This window comes from Mandrillus leucophaeus, unplaced genomic scaffold, assembly GCF_000951045.1.
Source record: "Mandrillus leucophaeus isolate KB7577 unplaced genomic scaffold, Mleu.le_1.0 Scaffold1058, whole genome shotgun sequence".
Taxonomy (NCBI): Eukaryota; Metazoa; Chordata; class Mammalia; order Primates; family Cercopithecidae; genus Mandrillus; species Mandrillus leucophaeus.
Window position 1 is genome coordinate 899,904 of NW_012098743.1, and position 23,768 is coordinate 923,671.

At 37.0% G+C, this 23,768-nt stretch overlaps 1 long non-coding RNA gene across 1 annotated transcript; it reads left to right on the forward strand.

Moving 5' to 3' along the window:
* The first annotated feature begins 510 nt into the window (after positions 1-510).
* On the forward strand, positions 511-23,492 carry LOC105541581. Its single transcript, XR_001006354.1, has 3 exons — positions 511-539; positions 809-986; positions 21,595-23,492. It is a non-coding gene; the product is annotated as an uncharacterized LOC105541581 (long non-coding RNA).
* The last annotated feature ends 276 nt before the right edge of the window (positions 23,493-23,768 follow it).

Sequence of the window (23,768 nt, forward strand, 5' to 3'; positions counted from 1 at the left end):
AAAAGGTAGGCTCTTTCAGACCAGGGATCTTGTCTTGTTCAGCACTTTGGTCTGTATTGTGCCAAAAAGAGTGACACGCACATATAATGTAATTCTGGCACTCAGAGAAAACCTTTATAAACGAAAGGGCAAGAAATAAATTGCGGGGGAATTGCTTAAGAAGTTAAGGGGTGAAAGTAGCTTGGACTATGGTGATAATGATAGAGAGAAAAGCAATCAAATGTAAAAGAGTTTGGAGGTAAAATAGTCAGAACTGCTGACAGATTGGATAGTAGGCATAAGGAAAGCGACAGTGATATGGTTTGGCTGTGTCCTTACCTAAATCTCATCTTGAATTGTAGCTCCCATAAACCCCACATGTTGTGGGAAAGACCTGATAGGAAGTAATGGAATCATGAGGGTGGGTTTTTCCCATGCTGTTCTCATGATAGTGAATAAGTCTCACGAGATCTGATGGTTTTGTAAAGGGCAGTCCCCTGCACTCACACTCTTCCTGCCATCATGGTAAGGACATGTTTGCTTCCCTTTCCACCGTATTTGTAAGTTTCCTGAGGTCTCCACAGCCATGCTAAACTGTGAGTCAATTAAACCTCTTTCCTTTATAAACTACCCAGTGTCAGGTATGTCTTTATCAGCAGCATGATAACAGACTAATACAGAAGGTGTTAGGAACTGGGTATAAAAACGGGATAGATCATTGTGTCCTTGACTGAGATAGAATACACTGAAACGTGTCCAGGATGTGGAGGTGGGAGACAGACAGGTAGTGGAAGGTGGAAGGTGACTTTCACAGTCAGTTTCTTTCCAGAGGGAAGACTGTTCTCTGGTAAGGTTTGTGCTTCTGGAAACATCTCATCAAACGTCCTGCCAGCGGGTTTAGTACTGGAATTTGAATATGGGTTTCTCTTTTCATCAACCAGCTGTGTTGCTGTCAGCTTTTATCTTGGGCTGGACACTTTGGAGTGTTTAACTGAAAGCAATGAAAGGTAAGTCAGGCATGACCAGGCTGCTGCCATAATATCCAGGAAGTTGTATATTGTTAACCCAATTTGAGAGCTGCTTTTTTTCTTTTTTTTTTTTAAATGAATGTGTTTAAAGTACATTTATTTTCAAAACTCTGCCTATATTAAATTCTGTAATCCTGTTTCACACTTTCTGGCTGTGCTTTTTCTGTTTTGTTTTTACTACTTTGCTCTTTCATCTGGCTCAACCTTTGACCACATGGGCTATTTTTTTAAATAACTTTCCATGGGATTTTGGAATGCAGACAAACATGTAATTCTCCTAGTTATGAGTTTCAGATTTTTTAAATGGCAGTCAAACCTATATTTAAGTAATTATCAGAATTAAGAATAAAACAATAACTTTGCATCTCCTGTTAGGATTACAAATTTAATATGCAACATTTTATTTCTCTGTTCATGTTCCAGCCCTACAATACAGTCATCAAGCTAGAAATATGGAAGGCATCACTGAGCCCTTCTTACCCATCTTACCCATCAGCCCATCTGTGAATTATTTAATTCTATTTTCACACCTGAATATTTCTCACATCCATCCTGTTTTCTGCTGTAACTACTCCCTTCTATCCCGAGTCTTTTTTATTCCTTACCCAGACTTTGACAATAGCCTTTCAACTAGTCTCCTTTCCTCTAGTATACCCTCTGAGAAGTAAACAGTGCTTCATGTTACATGAAAATTTTCCTTACCCTACATAAAACTCTTCAATGATGTCCTGTCACCGCAGAATAAAGTGTCCACTTCACGACATGGCACACACAGTCTTTGAAACTCATTCTTGCTCACTTTTGTGGCCCTGAGCTTCTTAGCTCCCAACTTGGATTTCTTTGATCCAGAAACAAGAAACTGTATATTTTCCCATAGCATATTATCTGATTATTATTATATGTTCCTCCATGTTGTCCTGCCGTCTTGAATAGCTATCCTTTCCATCTCCCTACATCTAGTGCTGGGACATAATTCATGATTTACATCTCATGTTGTCTTGAATGCCTGCTCCCATACACACATTAAGCCCCTGAACCAATAATTTGCCTTGCTTTGGTGCTACAACAAACCTGTATCATTATGTCCATCGCTGACTCTGCCATATATTAGGTAATTATATTTTTATGTGTTTTTTCCAATATACTTCTAGCCCCTTGAGGGAAAGGACTATATTTTGCTATCTCTTTCTTATCAAAGTACTAAACAATATATATAATATATATAACTTTCTAGCAATATATAAGTGCTCAATGTTATTAAATGTATTTTTGCTTCAAAACATGGCAAGACTTTATCTGAAAACTGTGATTTTTTTTACAGCATAGGAAAATATTCTGATTTTGTTGTTTCAGCTTCATTTGTTCTGCTTTCCTCTCTGTAGATCCATATTATTCATCTACTAGCTCTCTGCTCTTTGCTCTCCTATCTATTCTTTTCTTTCTTCATATTCATTCCTGTGACCTTTTTCTTCATTCCGATGTTTACCTATACAACACTGATTTGATGTTTTTGCAGTGGAAGTTCTGTGCTTTATTCTTTCTTACGTGGATTTAATTTTACTTTCTTTCCCCCAGGATCTGTTTAGTGGGGTTTTTTTTTTTAATTTTATCTGGAGAGAGACCACTTTCGTGGTAGAGACCGGCTGTTTTGTGTGACCTCTTGCCCTGGCCAAGCTTCAGTTATCTGTAAAATGGACACATTAAATGCGCCTACCTCATGGGTTTGTTGTCAGGATTAAATTGAACAAAATGTAAAAAGCACTTGAAACTAAGCACGTTATAACGTTGGAAGAAAGGACATATAACCCCACTGCTGATGTTTTCTTCCATTTAAACAGGAATCCAATAGAGAAATACTTCCATCCCTTTTCCTCTCCATCTTTTTTTCCTCCCTTCCAGTTGCCTGAAGGATTGGTTAGGGATAAATTCTCATCCCCTTTTCTTTGTTCCTTTTGGAATTTCCTTGCCTACTTGAAGAGAGCAGACACGTCTTCTTGATTGCTCTTGGTCATAGTTTAAGTTTTTAATGTGTTACTCTGGTTTACTTACTGTTTTTTCTACTACCTTTTCCTTGGTTCAAACTCAGGTGGAAAAAAAAAGCAGTGTGTTTGTTAGCTCACCTTAAATTCCCAGTATCTGGTTTATTAGGCTGGCCATCTTAAAGAAAAGAAATTGGAATGCATTGTGAGAGATAAAAATTATGTCTGGAGTTTGAGGCTTATGGTACAGTTGATGTGCATGGCTGTCAGCTGGGGAGGCGCTATGCTAGACAATGGCCACGTGGGAATTTTCCTTTATTTTTCACAATAGCTGTAATATATATTTAATACTTCAAGAGTAAATTCTGTAAATGCTTCTAAACTGAGTTTAATGCTTCAAAGAGTAAACTACGCATTCCAAAATGAGAAGAAAGGATGGTTTGTTTCATGGGAACATAACCCTACTTTCTATTCCATGTTCAAATATTTATTGTCTTTATTGTGTTGTTTACGGTTCTTGCTGACATTTGAATAACAATGAGTAAAGATGATATCTCATATAGCATACCTTGCTATATTGTTCTTTGGATATGCCTAACTTATAGTAGAGAATTTCTCTGAGCTTGAGGTAATCATTGATGCTTTATGCCTTGCTGACATGCTGGGGAATGGCTTAACCCATGGAGAATGCCAGATGCTTGATGGAAAATCTTCTGTAAACTTGTACACTTGTTTTTCATGTGGCTCATCAATTTAGAAGGTTTTTAGTAGTGTTATGTTGTTTTAAGCCTTTCTTCTTTTTATTGATGCAATTCTCATACCATAAAATTTATTTGATTCAATGCTTTTTGTGTATTCACAAAGTTGTCCAAACCTTACCACTAATTCTAAAACATCTCCATCAGCCCAGAAAGAAGTCCTCGTACCTACTGACAGTCATTCCTCATTCACCCTGTCCCCAGCTGTGACAACCACTAATCTACTTTCTGTCCCTATGTAGTTTCCTATTTTGGATGTTTAATACAAATCAAATCATCCAATATGTGGTCTTGTGTCTTCTTTCACTTAGCATAATATTTTTAGGTTCATCTATGTTCTAGAATAAATCATGTCTTCATTCTTTATATGGCTGAATCATAATCAAATGTGTAGGTATACAATATTTTGTTTATCCATTCATCACACGTTTGAGGGAATTTTTGACCTTGGTTTGTCACTGCCAACTTTTTTTTACCTAAGGACAAATGGTTGTTTCTGTAGCAGTGGAACTGTATGCACCAGCTTCTAAGCCAAGCTTGTCCAATCCATGGTCTGATGGCCATATGTGGTCCAGGATGGCTTCCATTCAGCCCAAAACAAATATGTAAACATTCTCAAAAGATTATGAGTTTGTGATTTTTAATTTTAGTTCATTAGCTATTATTAGTGTTAGTGTATTTTATGTGTGGTCCAAGACAATTCTTCCAGTGTGGCTCAGGGAAGTCAAAAGGTTGAACACTCCCACCTAAGCAAAGCAACATATTACTTAGCAAACTTGAATAGGATGTACAGGTTCAGAAAAAGCACAGGGAACTAGGTAGATAATGGGAACCAGCCCAGTGCTGACAAGGCTAGTGGTCTGTGAGGATACTAACAGGCAAACTTCTGGCTCCAGTGGGTCCAGGCAACCTCACGTAGCCTAATGGTCCTGGTGAAGCTTGACTTCAAACTATATAGATGCAGCGGGTCTGGTATTACAAGCTAATTTGCACACATTTGCTTGAATTTATGTAACAAAGGTTTCTTCTTTTAACCAACAAAATAACTGAGCTTTTCATATGCTTCTGAAACTAGCGAGGTTCTAGCTATATATTGTTAGGATCAGAACTAGCTTAATAGTCCTAGACCAGTTGCCAAATTCCATTCTGCATCCAGGGCCAAGGAAAGATCATTAGTGGACTTTCTGTGTCTTTTCCAGAGACTCAAAAGTCATGCCCAATAGCTAGTATCAAGTCAGCTCTGGTCTGGTTTAATATAGTATGTGTGAGAAGATTCCCTAAGAGATAACTCAAGGGTCTTCAGGTCAAGGAAATTTATAGCAAGAGGCAGTGGAAAGAGTGTGGCATAGGATTACAGATGCTGTGTCACTAGATATAGCCTGCCCTCAATTCTGCACTCCAAAATGAAAATAAAATTGAAGAAGTTTTGAATATATTAACTGAAAAACAAATGCACCTCGAATAAGCCCTGGTGACTGGAAATGTAATTATTGCAAATTTCTGACTTTACTATGAAGGTCTCAATACCTTAAATGCTACTTTCACAGAAAGATGATGTTAGGAGAATATGGTAAATACATAATACCAAAATCAGTTTCTGCTGAGAATTTTTTTCCAATTGAGTTTACCACAGGACATAGATGAGCTAAAATTTGACGGATATATAAGGATCTCAGGAATTAAGGCATTTACAATATATGAGAAAGTAATAGTGAGCAGCTGGTGATATTGAAGTTCTCTGAAAATCTCTTCAAGTGGCAGATCTAGTTACTCATGCAAGCATTGGTAGAGCAATTGGTAACAAGTGACCAGCATTAGCCAAAAGTAACCTCCTGTTAAAAAGTGTCTCCTTAGTTTTCCTATGAATTATAGGCAACAGAAATCAACTTTTTGACATCCTAGATGGTAGGAAACAGTGGGCCACCAAGGGCGGAAGGGAGGCAGGGTGTATTTGATTCAAAACACAAATGCTTTACTCAAATGGGTCCTAGAAAAATGTTTTACATTGAGATAATTGCGCTAGGAGGCAGGAATTAGCTTGTTTTCATAATTCTATTATTTGAGATCAATGTTATGTTTTTATCTCCCACAATTAAAAAAGTGGAACATATAGGAGAACGGAATTGAACTAACACAAATCTGAAAGAATCTAGGCTCTATCTAGTTCACAAGAATTATTCTAACTTAAATTGAGCAGCATGATACAGTTAGAATACTACAATATTAATCATCAACACATAGTATCAATGTCAGGCACTGCACTAACAATCTGATTTATAGTCATCCATTTAATCCTCATACTAATATCAAGAATAAAATTTCCTCATTTTATTGAGAAAACCAAAGCAGAGAAGCATTTAATATCTCATATTTTATACCAATTAAGTGATAGAACACATATTAAAACTCAGGTATCCCGACCCAAAAGCCCATGTTCTTGTTCATTCTACCATACTCCTTTCTGTAGGATACATTTCAAAGTTAAATTTCTTTGGACTTGTTTCTCAATAGGAAAATTTTTTTTTAATTCCATCTTTATTTTGAGTTGTAAAATGCAAGGGGGTTTAATATTTGAAATGTAATTTCTTGCTCAGAATTTGATATTGAAAAGTATGTTCAAATTTTAAACACCTGTATATAATTTCCGTCTTTATTATTCTGCAGAACCTCTGATAGACTATGTTGGGAAACCTAGTTATGTCTAGTTTGGATAGAAAAATTATAGAAATCAAGCTTTGTATACAGAATAGTCTTTGACTTAATCAATTGGTGTGTTTCTCAGAAGCATTTTAGTGCCTTATGGGGACAAAATTTCATATTTCCCACTGATAAGCCCAGGAAAATACCCAAAGAACCATGTTTATTATTGGATGAGTGATATCATGAAGTATGAATATGACTTTCCCAACTGTTGACTTCTTCCTATAAGTGGAATGGTTACACCTCTGATCGCCTATGGGCATGATGGGGTAACTGGGGAAAACGTGTATTACTAAGGTTTACTCTCCTATGGAGATTCACCAACACTTCTAACACTGGCCTCCTTCCAAGCCTTCAGTCACTCCTATCTTTTGTGAAGAGGAGGCATTCGCCTTGCTTAGGAGTTAGGTTTAAGGAGTTTGGCATGCTCATCCTACTCTCTTCCTTTTGCAAGTTGTCTGTTTAGAACTACCACCCCGTTAACCCATTTATGCCTGAGGTTTCAATTTTTTGAATTTTTGCATGAGTGAAAAATCAAACCTTGGTGATGACCTTGAGCAGTAGGATATAAATAACTCCCACATGCTTAGCATTTCAATAATGAAACACTGGTCATAAGTGGGTTAATTGCTCCATGTTTCCAGGTCTTCCTGGGCCTGCACTGTTGACTAGGGAAGTCTAATTTTGAGATTCAGCATTAGTATTAGTACATCCTTGCCTGTAAGGAAAGCTACACCCTCAGTTATCAATTTTACCTGTAAGCAGCACAATATTTTGGCCTATTTGTATTAATATTAATACACACATTTATATATTTTAACAATGAACTCAAATTTGAATGGAGAAGGAGAGTATCATTTATTGGATCATCTTGAACTCCTCATAGTAATCAAACTAAATAGTGAACATGATTCTTAGTATCTGCCTTAGTCCGTTCAGTGGCTGTAACAAGGTATCATAGACTGTGTGGCTTATAAAGAACAGAAATTTATGCATCACAGTTCTGGAGGCTGGAAGTTCAAGATCAGGTTATCAGCATGATCAGGTTCTGGTAAGGGACTGCAGGTTGCAGACTGCTATCCTCTCCCCATGTCCTTACATACTGGAAGGTGCTGGAGAGCTCTCTTAGGTCACTTTCACAAAGGCACTCATCCCATTCATGAGGGAGGTAATTCACAACCTAATCACTTCCCAAAAGCTCCACCTCCTAAATGCCATTACATTGGAAGTTAGGATTTAAACCCAAAGGATACATTTTGAGAAGACACATTCAGTCCATTGCAGCATCATTGGTGTTGCTGGTGTCATTGGCATAGTTGTTATCATCATCATCTCAGCTGGAACCTTTCATCCCAGTCTGTTTCCTTTTCATTTCAGCCCATTCATTCCTCATAAAGTCATCTTTTGATTTCATGAACTTCTCATATAGTTCTCATATTTTCACAGAATTAGCTTCATGAATAATGGTTTACAGAATGTTCTTATCTTTTATTTATAGTAATCTATACCAATGGTACCCTTCCACTTCTGTAACCTCATGTTCTTTTACCGTTATTTTTATATTTATAATAAAACCTGAACTTTGTTATAATCTTTGAGCAGTATCAGTTTTATCTATCACCAGTGTTTGTCTTAGAATATGCAGACTGTATTTAGTTCTGACCTAAAAGTGGAAGATGAGGTGACGTGAGAACTTCTGGTGTGATTTCTAAGGAATTATTGGGAAGGAAAATTTAATGTGGCTCAGTTGGACTTGTATGGTATTGCCACCACTCCAGAGAAACAGGATGGACCTCCATCCCAAATTTGCTTTGTATCTACACTGTTGTGCCACTCTTGCAACAAGAGAATATAAAAAGAGTTAACATTCACATAAAAACGCTTTCTAATGCAAGCAGAAAGCCCTCAAACAGATCTGAAAATGATCTGAGAGCCAGAAAATGCCCCATGCTTAGGCTCAAATTTTTCATTGTGGTTAGGGGCTTGGTCTTGGGTAAAGGTTCCCACACAAGGGAAAGGGATTATGTGATTTGAACCTCCGTCTGGAGACAAAGGAGGGAGTGCCAGGGCTTTTTAAATTATTTTATTTTATTTTTTTTATCAGCTTTCTCAGATATGGGGAAGAAGGAGGAAAAAAAAGATAAGGCTTTCAAACTGTCAGCAGTTGGGCATAAAAAAAAATGCAGCCAGACTTTTTTTAACCAATGGGATTGTCCACTGTTTCCATGTCCTAACTTTTACATGGAAGATGTTCATCTTGCATACCGTAAAAGAGAAAATAATTTTACTGTTTATTGAAGCATAATCCATGCAAGGTTATACTGATGAGATTCAAAAGCTGTCATCATCAAAACAACAGTCGAACAAAAGAACTGGGTGAGGCGGAATTTTTGGACAGAAGTTATGCTTAAAATTCTGTCTTATTTTGTGGGAAGGAAGAGAGATATGGAATAGCTAAGGACTCATGTTCGAGATATATAAACTAAATAACTTTGTTAAAATGTAAGAATAATCATTAAACAATAGGAATAGCATGCACAACTTGCAAATCAACCTGGAGAAGAAAAATGAATGAAGAAAGTCAGTCAGGGAACCTGGAGGAAAAGGAGGAGGGATAAAAAGATAAATGGAGAATACAAGTAAGATGGCAGAAAAATAACAGATGTATGCAAAACAAATCCCCCACTTTTATTGTAATTTCATCTGTGAATAAACAAAATCTACTCAAAGGAGAAACTTGTACTTATGTTGACAGGGAGACATGTCCAATGTTACTGACTGCATCATTGTTTGTAATAGCTGAACATTCTAGCAAACTTAAATGCCCATAAGTGTGGAAGTGGATCAATAAATTACAGTATATGCATACCATGAAATACTGTGCAACAATTAAAATTAATGAACAAGATCTACACGTATAAATTAGATAGATTCCAGAAATAATGAAGAGTAAGAAAATAAACAGCTAGTAGAATGATGCATACATTATCGCCACCCTTAATTCATTTTAATTAAGAGTTAATTTAAAAACCATAAATACTATATAGTTTATAATGGATAGACTATGTGTCCTAGAAGTATAAAAAATACAAGCAGGAATAACGCACACAAACTTCAGGATAATAGTTATCTCTGGTGGTGGGGGTGAAGAGAGGGAAGAAGGAAATTAGAAAATTCTTTAACAGGATTCCTAATAGTTGGGGCCTTTTTTTGCATTTTTAATAACCAGAAGCAAATATGGCAGCAGGTTAAAGTAATTTGTACATGGATATTGTCATGTTACTCTCTATTTACCCACAAGAAAACATTACATACTTGACCTTGTATAAATTTAAAATATTTCCTATAACACAAAAATATTTTTCAAAATGTGAACAGGGTGATAAAAGTAAGGCAAGAAAAGGGATGGTAAAGAGCCACTGGAGAAGGACATACAGGAAGTGAAATTGAAAGGGGGCAGCATGTGGTACCCTGGCCTTGATCACATGTTAAGGAATGGATCCAAGGAACTGGAAGAATTGGACTTCCACTGTAATGAGTGGAACTGAAAAGAAAAAGGGAATAGAAAGAGGCAGGCATATCGACTTGGCTCATCTGTAGAATGAGAAGTTTCACATCCGATGAGTTCTATTTTCTAGATAAATCTGAAGTTCAGGTTGACTACTCGAAGACTAAGAAAGGTAACAGAATGTGGAGGTCAAGATGGTTAGAAATTTGAAGACAAGAGAGAAAGTTTGAAATGGTTGCTGGGGGCAGTGAGAATGAGAACTGAATGGGTAAACAAGCAGTTATGTTTGTATGGTGCCCATGAGTGTGAACCTCTATTTTTAGCACTCCCAGTTGACCTGGGTGTAATTTGCTGAGCTGTTATCAGCAGCCCAGACTTGGACATAGAACTATACAAATTTCCACAGTTAGAGTCAATCACAGTTGAGATTTTGCCAGTCATATATGATAATCACAAGTTAGTTTAGCATATTGACAAGAAAATAGCTAAAGTAATAGATCAAGAACTTAATCTGGATAGAGAGGAAACTAAAAATGTAAGAGGGAGGACAGAAAGACCATAGTAAAACAGAAAAATATAAATTAAAAAATTTCACAATCTCTCTTCTGAACAACCACTACAACACTTTGGTGTATTTCCTCTGAATCCTTAAAAGTTATGTGTGTATATATGTGTATATATATGTGTGTGTGTGTGTGTGTGTGTGTGTGTGTATATATATATAAATAAAATATTACATAGGAAGAGAGAGAAAGACATAGATATATGTATGTGTACGTATATACGAATACATATGCTCACATATGTACCATATACATATTTATTTTGTAAGTAAAAAAGAATATTATACTGTAGCTAATTCTTTATACCTTTTAAAATTGTATGTGACTATTCTTCCAAATTGATAAATATTCAACTAGCATTGATTTAATGAACATATAATATTGCATTTGAGGGAAGTAAAATAATTTATTAAATTTATGTTCTACAATAAAAATAATTTAAATTATCTAATGCATTTATGTTATCAGTTGTTTGCTCTCATTAAATGCTGTTTTAATAATCAATTTAAGATTCAATCTTTCATGTATCTGAATTACTTTCTTAGAATACATTTCTAAATGTAGAATTCTATCAAAGGGTTAGCACATCTTAACTACAAATTGTGCTCTAGGAAGTTTTTACGTATATATAAACACATATATATATTTGGTATTTTCAAATATATATACACATATATATTTGATAAGTTGCCTTTGAAAATTCTTTAGAACTCTCTAGGAGAGAAAGGTTTATAGTACCTCAGAGTACAAGTGTTGGGACCAATAAGTAACTTTTTCTCTATTCCTTCAGAGACTGAGAGTCAGATATCATAAGGATACAATGAACACTGAACTGAACTTAATTCAGTTCCATAAATTCCAGTCTGTTAAACATCCTGAGACTCAACACAACAAGGAACAATCAGTTCACATTTCCTCCCTTGGTTCAATTCTTTATTTTTGAGAATGATACAATATTCTTTCTGCTACCCAAGTCAATCACTTTATAGTTATTTTCCCTCCTGCCTGTCAACATCTAGTCAATTTTTCTGACCACATAAGCCATTCATCTAGCAAAAATATATTGGGCTGACCATGCAACAAGCATTTTGCAAGGTTTGGGAAATAACGAGATGTTCAATTATACAAAATGTATACTCTCTCTTCAATATTTCTACAGAATTTACTATGTGTGTTGCTCTTTCAACCTTAAGACACACAGGCTGTGGCAGGTAGATTAAGTTTCCCAGAAAACAGATTCCAAGATGGAGATTTGTGTGCAGGTGGTTTATTGGGGAGTGCTCTCAGGAAAAACAAGTATCACCAAGGGAGGAAAGTAAGATTGGGCACAGGGCTATGTTGAATGGTGATGCATTGCAACACGGGTGCTAGCCAGTCCCAAAGAGAGAGCTCTATAGCTAGAATAGCCTTTCAGAGGTATACTCAATGGAGGCAAGGGGGCTGGGATTCTGCATCTCCCCATGGAGTAGTCATTGAATTTATATTGCCCCCAGAGAGACAGAGTAACTTTGAACAAGGCAACTACCTTAGGCCAAGGACAATTCTTGTGGAGCATTCATCTGTGAGCAATCAGAGGGCAACACTCTTGAGAAATTGATACCTAGATCCTAAAGAGACAGAATCTGAGAAGCCATGCTAACTTGGATTAGTGAGCTGAGCTCTGGTTCTTGGGGAACATCAGGAAGAGCAGCTGTTAGGTGTGGGTTTAATACCTGGGTGATGGGTTGATCTGTGAAGCAAACTACCATGGCACACGTTTACTTATGTAACAAACCTGTGCACGCTGCACATGTACCTGGAATTTAAAATAAAAATTGATTTTCAAAAATGCTTTGAGCTCAAAATATAAAGAGAAACCACCATATATATGTAAACAAAGAACTTGCTTATGTCCAAAGCTTATATCATCAATTGAATTGTAAACACTTGACAACTACAGAAGATATGTTAAACTTCTGTTTACTCATAAGTCTAGCATAATATTTCATTAAGTATTAGTTGCTCAATAATACCTGCTGTTTAATTTGACAAAATCCTGCCTCTTAGTTTTATGAAGCACTACCTGTCCCCACATTTACTTTCTCACCTATAGCTGCCATATTAGTCTAAGTATTCATAATTTCTTGCCTGGACTATTGCTTAAATCTTATAAATAATTCTTACATTTTACCTCTTTGATAAAATCTCTCTGGCATAACACAAACATGGTAGGCCGTATCTTTATGGTTAATCAGTGTGGTTACTGAACTTTAAACATAATATCTTATAGTGAAGCCATGTAGTAAATATGAACTTTCTCCTCTTGTATGACCTACATATTTACATGGTTTGGTTTTATGCATCTGATGCAAGGCCTGTGTTCTCTAGCCCTCTTCGTTTAGCACTGATGTACAAACATGTGGTCTTCTAGATGAATAGTTACATGAATGTGCTTCATGTAAAGTCTCAGGGTAAAAGCTGAGAGACCAGATAAAGCTGAAGCAATAGATATTAGGGGCAACAGCCATACAAGTTTTCTGGCCCAAGTCTGATCAAGAGGTATGGCCCTTAGGGACCAACCCTACTGCTTTCCTATAATTTTCTTCTTAAAATCCTAGTTCTTCAGCTTTTCTCCCCAAAGATCAGAAGCCACAGCTGTGTCAGGTCTCTGTTAATAGGGAAGATGATACTTAGAAAACCCAAAGAGAGGTACATGTGCTACCATCCAGGAGGCAGATGAGTCAGGGTATGTGTGGAATCCAATGTACACTCTGAGTTGACTCTGCAAAAATTCAAAATTGTATCAATTTCTCTATGCTCCAAGCATTTACATGTTTGGAGACACAGCATGTAAATTTTCCATCATCTGTTTGATCAATAAAATTGCTAAATTCATTGTATTTCTGTTTCTTTTTCTCATTTTATCTTCCTCCATTCATTATTTTAAGATACTCCTTGCCTGTTATAAACCAGACACCGTATCAATTGCAGTACAATCAACATCTCAATGTTGACCTCTATCCTTATTCATGATTATTTCAATTATACAGTAATTGAGACTCAGAGATTTTGAGTTTTACCAAAGGTCACATTTCTAGTAAGTTAAAGAAATGAAAAAGTATAGAACATTTCATACTTTTGCCAATGCCCCATCCTGTCTGTCCACAGACATCTGGAAGGGAAATTATCTTTGCGGTCCAAAAATATAAATGAAATATGTGCCCAGTCATTTGGTACTCTAGGGACCTGCTTTAGATCTGCCCATTCTAGAATCTGCCTGCTCCATCAGGGCAGAGGCCTGCTAAGTGTGTGTCCTTGGGTTGGCAGGTGAGAAAGAGGAAGCCCTATCTGGAACAAAGCAATGTAATAACAATGTCAGACATGAATTACACCTTACACATGTTCCATTATAGATATCTGCCACAGACAATGCTGACTTCTTAAAAAATATCACAAGTGGGTGACCGCTATTATACAAAGCTCTGTGAAATGGAATGACTAATCTATAAACATAAGCATGAGATTGAATAAAATATATATAAAGAAATATATGCAATATTAATTTAGCATAGACAGTATCATATCCCATAGACCTTCTTGCACAATGCAGTGACACACCACTGTGTTATTAATGCTTTGGAAAAATTTATTTATTCTATTCCATTAGTGTATTTTAACAAACATTGCTCTGGGACAGTATGCCTGCCAATTTATGTTTATGAGACTGTCAACATAATTTACATGCAGACAAAAATATGATACAATATTGCCAATGCAGAATCGCCTTGTCAAATGATATTGTCACAAAAAAAATGAAACAGTACCCCAGCTGAGGAATCAAGCATATTCATCACTGTTGGCTGCAGAGAATTTGAGGTGACACACTGAAATACATTTAATGCCTTTTTTTCATGCATCAAATGAATAAAAAGTGAATGAATGAGGTACTTCTGACTGCCATATACTGTGCAAAAGCAAATAGATTTCTTGTTTCCCTCAGAAAAAAAAATAAAAATAATACATGGGTTCCCGAAATAGTTGACAGAATTATATTTATTATTCATTTGGAAAACTGAGTATGCTACAAAAATCACAATGGTTCTGAAGTGTTTGGCTGCAATGATTGAGACTGTCATGGAAGGAGATGATGGCAAACTGAGAGTTCCTAATCCACGCAAGATGAAGAGTAGGGGCAGTGTGGAATGATGGTAGATATTTGGCCTAGGACCTTGTGTTAAATAATACAAGAGGTTTTAATAAGACTGCTTTTTCTAGAAGGTGAATAATTAGATGTATGAACCTGTCTTTTCTCCACTTTGACAACTCCAAGGCTCTAAGGGCATGGTTTCTGGACACTGGTAGGTTCAAGTCCTGGTTTGAGCTGTACATAACTGAGTTTCAGTAGTATGTGAATGTTTCAGTGAAAAGGTTTTCCAATTTTCCCTGTACTGATGGCTTCTAAGCTCTAGAGAGTTCACTGGCCAGGAGAACATCCAGCTTGGTTACAGGGAGGCCAACCAGGAAGAACACAGAGCTTTACCAGTCTTGAAGGATTTGTTCTCCAGGTACTACCTTTGCTCACTGATGAAAAGCCCTCTGTGCTGGAGGCATCTTCCTTGCTCTGGGCCATATCATCAAAGGTGAGCCAAGTATACCTATAGCCTGTCTGCCACAAGCCTGCTTGGTACCAAGGGACCAAGCACCCTTGTTCTCAATATAGACCTCCTGTCTCATAGGAATTCCTAAAGTAAGAGCATAATGGCTCTAGTAAACCTCCTGTTGTTAGAACATATGTGCTTAGAAGTTATGTTTTTAAGAGGAAAAGAAAGAAATATCCTGGGTTCAGGAACACTGAAAGGAGTTCACGTTCAAGGTTCACAATCTGCATGGTGCTGGATTAGCAGCAAATTAAGGACCCTGAGTGCTTTCCTGAAGCTTTAGTTTAACAAATGTATGAGTAACCAAAGAAGACTGGGGGAGCGCTTTGTGTAGGGGTAGGGAAAACGTGCACAACTTGAGTCTGAAGCCCTACTCTGCCATATACTCCACAAAAGACACTCTGATCCTTAGTATCTTCATACATAGAATAGGACTAATAATTACCTCACAGTTTTGTTGTGACAATTAAATAGGAAACTGTCCACTCACATGAAATGCCTAATATTCAGCCATTTTCCATGTACCAAAAAATAAAAAATAAAAAACTGGCAATAGCATGTAATTCACCTAGCATGGTCCCAAACATACAATAAATGCTTACTGGATACTAGTTTACTAAATATAACATGTTAAACGTTGAAGAAGCTATGCAAAAGAAAAAAGTTAATGCATTAATATATTACTACTACTGCTACTACCACTATTACTACCACTAGCCTGCTGGTCTTCGTCAACGATATTTGAAATGGAATCTTAAATATAACATTCCAAATGTCTCAGTACCATGTAAGGCATGTGATGAAACATGAGATAGTCTATCTCAATATGGATTTAAATTTCTGTAGCATATATATAGGACTTTGACTATTTATCTTTAGGCTCCATGAACATATGAATTTCTATGAGAAAACATTTTTCCTGAAATTGACCTCTACTTCAAGACATTGAAAACCCTGTTTAAGCTGATGCCTCCCATTAGGTAGAACGGAACTTGTCATTTTGCATTTTACACTCTCATTGACAGTATTGTCCAAACAGCAGCTGGCTTCTGCAATTCACACTGGAATTTTACTGCGAATTAATAGCTGGGCAGAATAAATAGTGGCATGATGATGTGGGTGCCCAACACACCATTAGGGGTGAAGGCACAGACAGAGCTTCTGAGAGTGAGAGTTCCCAAGCTCAAATGCATATCCAATTCATTAGTTAAGGGGGAGAGGAAAAGGGCAGGGTATGAAGAAGAAAAGTAATGAAAGAAAGAGACATCGAGACAGGGAGTAGATAGAGGAAGGAGCAATAATATAATGGAGAAAAATTACTGTAGAAGAATAGGATGATGCATCGTTAAGAGTAGCCCACACCTGCTGGGTCTGAGCGAGGAAAGTGTGTGCATTAGGCACCAGCTGGAATGAATTATATGACACTTTTTCTTTGGCCAGAAAAATTTCTTTCTGACCCCAGCTGGTGATTGATCAGATGGTGCCCTGGAGAATGAAGATGACTATCTCTTGTCATTTTGATCTCTGCATTGAATATTACCATTTCTATCCTTACCGAAGATTTAAATCCATTTTAAAGAAACTGTATTCATCAATTTATCTGAATAACTTGTAGCCTAATGTATACGGGATAGTTTGGGGTGACAAAGGCAGAATTTAAAACAAAGAAAAAGTACTCTTTCATGCCCCACTGGCATGACAAATTAAATTATATTTCATCTTGTTTTAATTGCATGGAGTGATACACATATTGGTCAAAACCACTACTGAATTTGATAAATCATTGAGTCTGGAAATTTTCACTAAAAATGCAAATAGATTCAGATGATATGCTCCAAGCACATTTGCACCTAAATCAGAAAATTTATCATCTCCAGAAAGACCATTGAAATGTAGAGTCAGATATAAGCTCAGCTGAGATAATTATAGCATCAGATGCTAACTAAGAGCCAAATAAACTATGTAAAATAATATGAACTTTTTAAAGCCAATGCAAATATGCCAAAACTAAAAAATGTCTCTGAGTGACAGAACTTTCACATAGCCTTCACTATATCGGTCAATGGGCTTAGATTGTGGCTTCCTATATTATCTGGTGCTCTGGCCTTAGTACAGAAAGTGGAATCACAAATGAGATATGCATTTCATTGTGGTCCTACCTACCACTATATTGACAACTAGAATCAATGTGTTCCTAAAAGGTACTATTGCACTATTGGTGAATGGCTCAGATGAGAGTTTTGACACACAGACCAAAATGAGTTTATATAGAGATTTACATAAAATCTATGCTATAAAATTTATTTTAAAATAAATTTATGTAAATACAAATTATTTAAAGAAAAATATTAAATTTATTGCATGTTAATATGTCAAAATATGTCAAAAATTGTGTGAAAATTGTGACTTTGTTCCCTGAGTGATTAAAGTTTGCCAAACAGGAGTTTAGATGAAGGCAGAAGTGGCTGTTGGCCAAATCTCCAGATGGTTCAAATCTAAGAGGGATGGAGCCAATGTCTGATAAGGGAGCCTTGATGGAGGGGGGAGCACTAGGCTGAAATTAACAAGAATAAATTAAAATAGTATAAATGTAATTTTTTATATTTTAGTTATGAAACAACGTCAGAACAAGCATGAGGTCATGGGGCCTCTCTTTACTACAATTGATATGAAAATAATTTATTAATATTATAAAGGTCTTGTCATCGTGCTGGTCTTCAGCATATAAATTGTATTTGTCTAACTTTCTAGTTTCACCTTCTATCAGTATAGCTCAATACGAGTCAAGAACTTCCTAGAAGCATAATTTAGGATCTAAACCGAAGAACATAATGGAGAGAAGGGCAGTGTTTTTCCTACTCCAAAAAGAGAGACAGGAAAATAAAATCAAGCCCTGTCATTTCAATCATTTGTTTGATATTGGTGGTAAAATAAAATGGTTTTAGTTCCCCATCCTTTTATAACATGGAATCTTCTTTTGTCCTATACTTCTATCTCTCTTTTTGTCTGTGTAATCTTGGAATTTATAAATATGCCATTTTTAATATATCATTGATTTGACAATGTATTTTAAGACTTAGACTTAGTTTTTTAACTAGTTACAAAATTTTTTTACTTTTATTGGAAATGGGTTTTCTTCCACCTCTTTATGTTGTAACATCTGCATTTCTTACTTTTGGCTTCTATGTCTTCTTCATCTCCTTATCAGAAGGCTATATCTTCAAGAGCGTGTTTATGTGCACACAGGCACCTGTATGTTTTGAGTGTACTTGGCTGATGGAAGATCTGAGCTTTTGCACATCTAAAAATGTTTTCCTATACCTTTCTACATAAAGCAAAAATCAAGAAGTCTGGGTAAAATAATCTCAATTTACAAAAATGTTTCTTCAAAATCCTATCAAGTCTCATCTATTATTATCTGACTGTTGGTGTTAAAGAGCAAAAATTCAATAATTCCGTTACTTTAAGACACTATATTTCTAGTTTTGTCTTTTCCCCGCTAATGAATTCAAATTTTGGTTAATAAGTTTGTAGGTATTTTAGCTGATCATGCCTGTAATGTTGTGAGACTCTTCAATCTACGTAGGTCTTTCTTTAGTTGAAAAAATATGTTTGTATTTTGCCCTCCCTGCTACCTGTTTGGTAATTAATTAGTTTTATCTTGTGTTGCCATTCCCTGCCTACCATATTTATCATGTTTTTATTTTTTTTTAATTTTGTTACCCTATGGCTTTGCACTTTAAGATTTTTTTTGACGGAGTCTCACTCTGTCACCCAGGCTGGAGTGCAGTGGTGCAATCTTTGCTCACTGCAACCTCTGCCTCCCAGGTTCACACCATTCTGGTGCCCAAGCCTCCTGAGAAGCTAGGATTACAGGTGCTATGCCAGGCTAATTTTTGTATTTTTTTTTTTTTTTTTTTAGTAGAGACGAGGTTTTACCATGTTGGCCAGGCTGGTCTCGAACTCCTGACCTCAAGTGATCTGCCCGCCTCAGCCTCTCAAAGTGCTGGGATTACAGGCGTGAGCCACCGTCCCAAACCTCATTTTGAGATATCTAAATTGTTTTTTCTACATGACAGGTTAAATTGCTGCATCATCACACCTACCTCCTCTGCCTCATGACCCTCTTTGTGCTCTCAGACTTCTTGAGAATCTGCCTCATCTCTCTTTTCATAAGACGTTACCTGTTACCTCTCCAGCACATCACATCACTCCCTCTCCTTATAGTTTTAATTTCTGTTTTATAAAGAGTAATCTTTCACGCTAAGAAGAAAGACAGTTTCCTACAATTTTCTTCTGGAACTTAGAATATAATATCTTCAGAAATCTTCCCTAGCTTCTCCTGTGTCTGAAGTTGTTTATTTTGGCCACATAAAGAACCTTCCTCACACACACAATTTCTCCTCTTCTCATCCTTGAGCCAGTCAAGAATAATTCACAGCCATTATTTGTCAACAGAATATGCAGCTTGTCTCCTTTCACCAAATTTATCATTGCCTATTCTCTATCAAGGGAAAGGAATTACTACCATTGCAACTGTATTAAGATTTTTTTAAAAAATTAGAAAAAATTAAGAACACTTAGGGATTGTATTAGTCCGTTTTATAAACTGCTATAAAGACCTGCCCAAGACTGGGTAATTTATAAAGGAAAGAGGTTAATTGACTCACAGTTCACCATAGCTGGGGAGGCCTCAGGAAACTCACAAGCATGGCAGAAGGCTGAAGGGGAAGCAAGGCACCTTCTTCGCAAGGTGAAAGGAGGCAATGCCAAGCAAAGGGAGAGAGCCCCTTATAAAACCATCAGTTCTCACGAGAACTCACTCACTATCACGAGAACAGCACGGAGGAAACTGCCCCCATGATTCAGCTACCTCCACCTGGTCTCTCCCTTGACACGTGGGGATTTTGAGGATTACAATTCAAGATGAGACTCAGGTGGGAACACGAAGCCTAACCATATCAAGGATCAACCTTGATACATCTTTCTTGCTATATTCTGATACATTAGCAACTCCTGTGGGTTTAACCCTGTAAATATATCATTAATATCTTCACTTCTGTCCTGCCATCATAATAATCTAAGGCACCATGATTTCTTATTTGAACTGTCTAGATAGTCTCCTAATTTGTTTTTCTATATCTACCGTTCTCTTGCCCAAAACGACCTTTTAAAACTGCAAATGAACTTTTGGCTCCCCAGGTGAAAATTCTTCAAGAACTTGCCATTGTTCTTAGGATGAAAAATCAATTAACTTCACATCATCTACAGGATTCTTTATATTCTTGCACTTGCTCCAATCACCAGACCCATCTGGTGCTCTCCCTGTCTGAGCTTTTTCCCAGTCCCCTAAATAGAGCCTGTTCCTTTCTGCCACAGGATCTTTGCATTTAGAGTTTCTTCTGCCAGGAAGCTCCCTACCTCCACCCTATACAAAACACTTTGTTAACACACAGACTCCAGTCTGTCAGTTCAAATGACATACTTCGGGGAAGACGCTTCCTTGAGATTCTAGGTAAGAATCAATGCCCCTCTCACCTGTTCCTAGACTACACTCTCATTTTCCCTTATAGTACATTTTACAGTGTCAACTATACTCCTGCCATTATTTCACTGTCAGTGTCTTTCATCTCATTAAAAACCCTATGCCATAGTGACTGTTTCTGTTTCAATCAACATTTGTTGAATTCATTATTGAATCTCTGTGTCCTCTTCTCAAAGATACAGTTGGAAAACAGGTTAAAGTGTAGAATTCCTGATTCAATCCCTTATTTCAAGTAGGCTTTTAGCAAATTCTTGCATTCTCTATTGAAATGGCATCTGATGTTTGAAAAATTGTAATTCCTACCATACATTAGAAACAAGGTTCTTCAGCCTTGCCCACTATGACTTATATCTAAGGATTCACGTCCAGAATGTTGGCTCCACCAGGTTACTGCCCCAGACACAGTCAACTTTGGATCTAGCTGAGACTTATATCAAAAGTCACCTCCCTGCTATTGATAAACTGGCCTCTTCAATTCACTGCATTATATCTCCCTGTTTTATTTTCTTCTTCATAACTAATAATTTATTGGTATTATTTGTCTGGCTCCTCCACAAATTTCTTTAGCATAAGGGACCTACCTCTGTTGTTTCCACTGCATTCAATCACAAAGTACAACTGGAGAAAACCAGACTAGAATGAGAGATATAGGATCATCATAACATCATCAACAAAACCTGACTTAATTTGAAGCCGCTTTGTGCTCTCTTTGCTTTCCTCTAACCATGCTAATATTAACAAAGAGAAGCCCTTTTCCAATGCATTCATACCATCCTACACAGACCCAGATCATGGGCCCAAGCTAAGATATATTCATGGAATTATGCTTGCAAGGTGAAGAAAATGACAAGAAGCTGGAGACTTTCTCTGATCTATTCATGTATTTTTCCCTTCAAGGCACCGGGGGAGGCAGAAGAGCAGGAGAGGTGACAGCTGACCAGAAAGAGTATGGTGCTGCAGCCTGGGCAACCTGTCATGGAAAGGTACTATAGCTGCAGATCTCAGAGCTCTCCAGAATCACTTTCATGAACATGTTTGGGAAAGAAGTTATGAAATAGAGGCAAGAGTGTGTTACAGGTAGGAGTCTTTTTTGGGGAACAATAAGATTGTCCTCTTCTTAGAAATAGCTCTTCTGGCCATGATCCCTTCTTTCTCCTACCAGAACTGCTTAATCCTGTTGCCTGAGCCTTTGAGCCTGCAGATTATCCATCATGTGACTAAGAATGAGATGACACCTGTACAGATACATGATTTGCCTCTCAGCTGTTTAGCTGTTTCTACAGGAAGCCTGAGCCATTAAGGTATTCTCAGGGCAGGAATGACCTAGAAGAGATGGAATGTAAGCTCAAGACAATAAGATGGGGGCCTGGTCAAACACCCTTCCTTATGTGAACTAGGAATCTTGGTTATAGCCCACGTTTTTCCTTCTTCTCCGAACCCACGTAATTGTTTTGGTTTAAGAGGCTCATCTATGAGAATTCTGTATCAAAATTATTGCAGGGAGAATAGACCTCTTCCATTACCTAGAACAAAAGTTAGTACTTTCCCCTATTTCTTCTCTTTTCTTTCTTTTGTACTTCCTATTACTTTTGGTGCTGTAGAAAGATTTCTCTGTCCAAAAAGATGTGAAATATTCCAGACATATTGCACCAAGGGTGTGTGTAGCACAAAACCAACTTGCCTTGAGCTTCTCTGATATATAGCCAATGTTTTAATGTTCCCATTTATGCCGATCCATAATACATCTTCATAGTATTGGCTTAATCACAAATGACAAGGGTGGAAAATGTAATAAAGACAGGGGCACATTAATCTACTTTGTATGAAAATGTGGAAAGGTAATCCAATTTTGAACTGCTTGCTCTTACAAAATATATAAAAGTTTGTACAATTTCTGCATCTTAGTTGGGGAGATGGTGGTTAATCCTAAAGAGCTATATTTCAGGTAGAGTCCTCGGTCCCTTACATATAAGCACAGAGGTAGTGGCCCATACTGAGAAATAAAGGTAGGGACTCTGGGGAGTGAGTTGCCTGATGGAAGCCTGTATATCAGGCAATATTCAGGAGTGTCCATTCCTTGTGGGTCTTAGACAGAGATTCCAGTGTTAGGGATGTTGTTGTGTCTTCCCCTGCACAGCCCCTAAGGCTAGTTCATATGAAAAGTAATTCTGCCTCTGCTCTCTAAAGACAAGCTGGAGTTCATATGGTGAAAAATCCATAGAACGGAGGTAGACTCAGCTAAAAAGTGTGTTTCTAGCAGGGGAGTTGGTGTGAGGGAGAGAATAGTTATGATGAAGTCAGGCTTGTCTTAAACCACAACTGATGTCATTCCAATCACTGTGTGTGTCTGCACTTGCGGGTTGTGTGCATGGCATGCATGAATGTTGATGCATCTGCAGTGCTCTCACCTAGCAGAGAAGCATAAGAGAAATGTGAGCTCTGGACTTAAAGAGCGCTGAGTGTTAATATCATCTTCTATTTGCTCTATGACATGGCCAGTAGTCCAACTCCTCTGAATCCCAGTTTCTTTATCAGTAAAATAGATATTGTACTAGTTATCTCTTAGGATTAGTAGAAATACAGGACCCGGCAATTCTATTCTTAGGTATCTACCCAAGAGAAATAAAAACAAAACATAGGCAAAATGTGTACAAAAACTTGTACATGGATGTTCATAGCAACATTATTCACTATAGATAAGAGGTGGAAACAACCCAAATGTCTATCAACTGACAAATGCATAAACAAAATGTGGCTTATTATTGAAATAAACAATGGAAAATTATTCAGCCATTAAAAGGAATGAAGTACTGATGCATGCTACAGCATGAATTTGCCTTTAAAACATTACCCTAAGTGAAAGAATCTTGTCACAAAAGACCACGTATATGATCCCTTTGTATGAAATGTCCAGAAAACAGAAAGATGTAGTGACAAATGAGATTCATGGTTGGCCTAAATTTTTTTCAGTAAAAGCAACTTTCCTTCCTGTGTAAGGAGGTTCATTTTTTCTTTCTTGTGAACTTATAATGGTTTTCCTGCCACGTTCTTGCCTTACAAAGGGCTTCTGA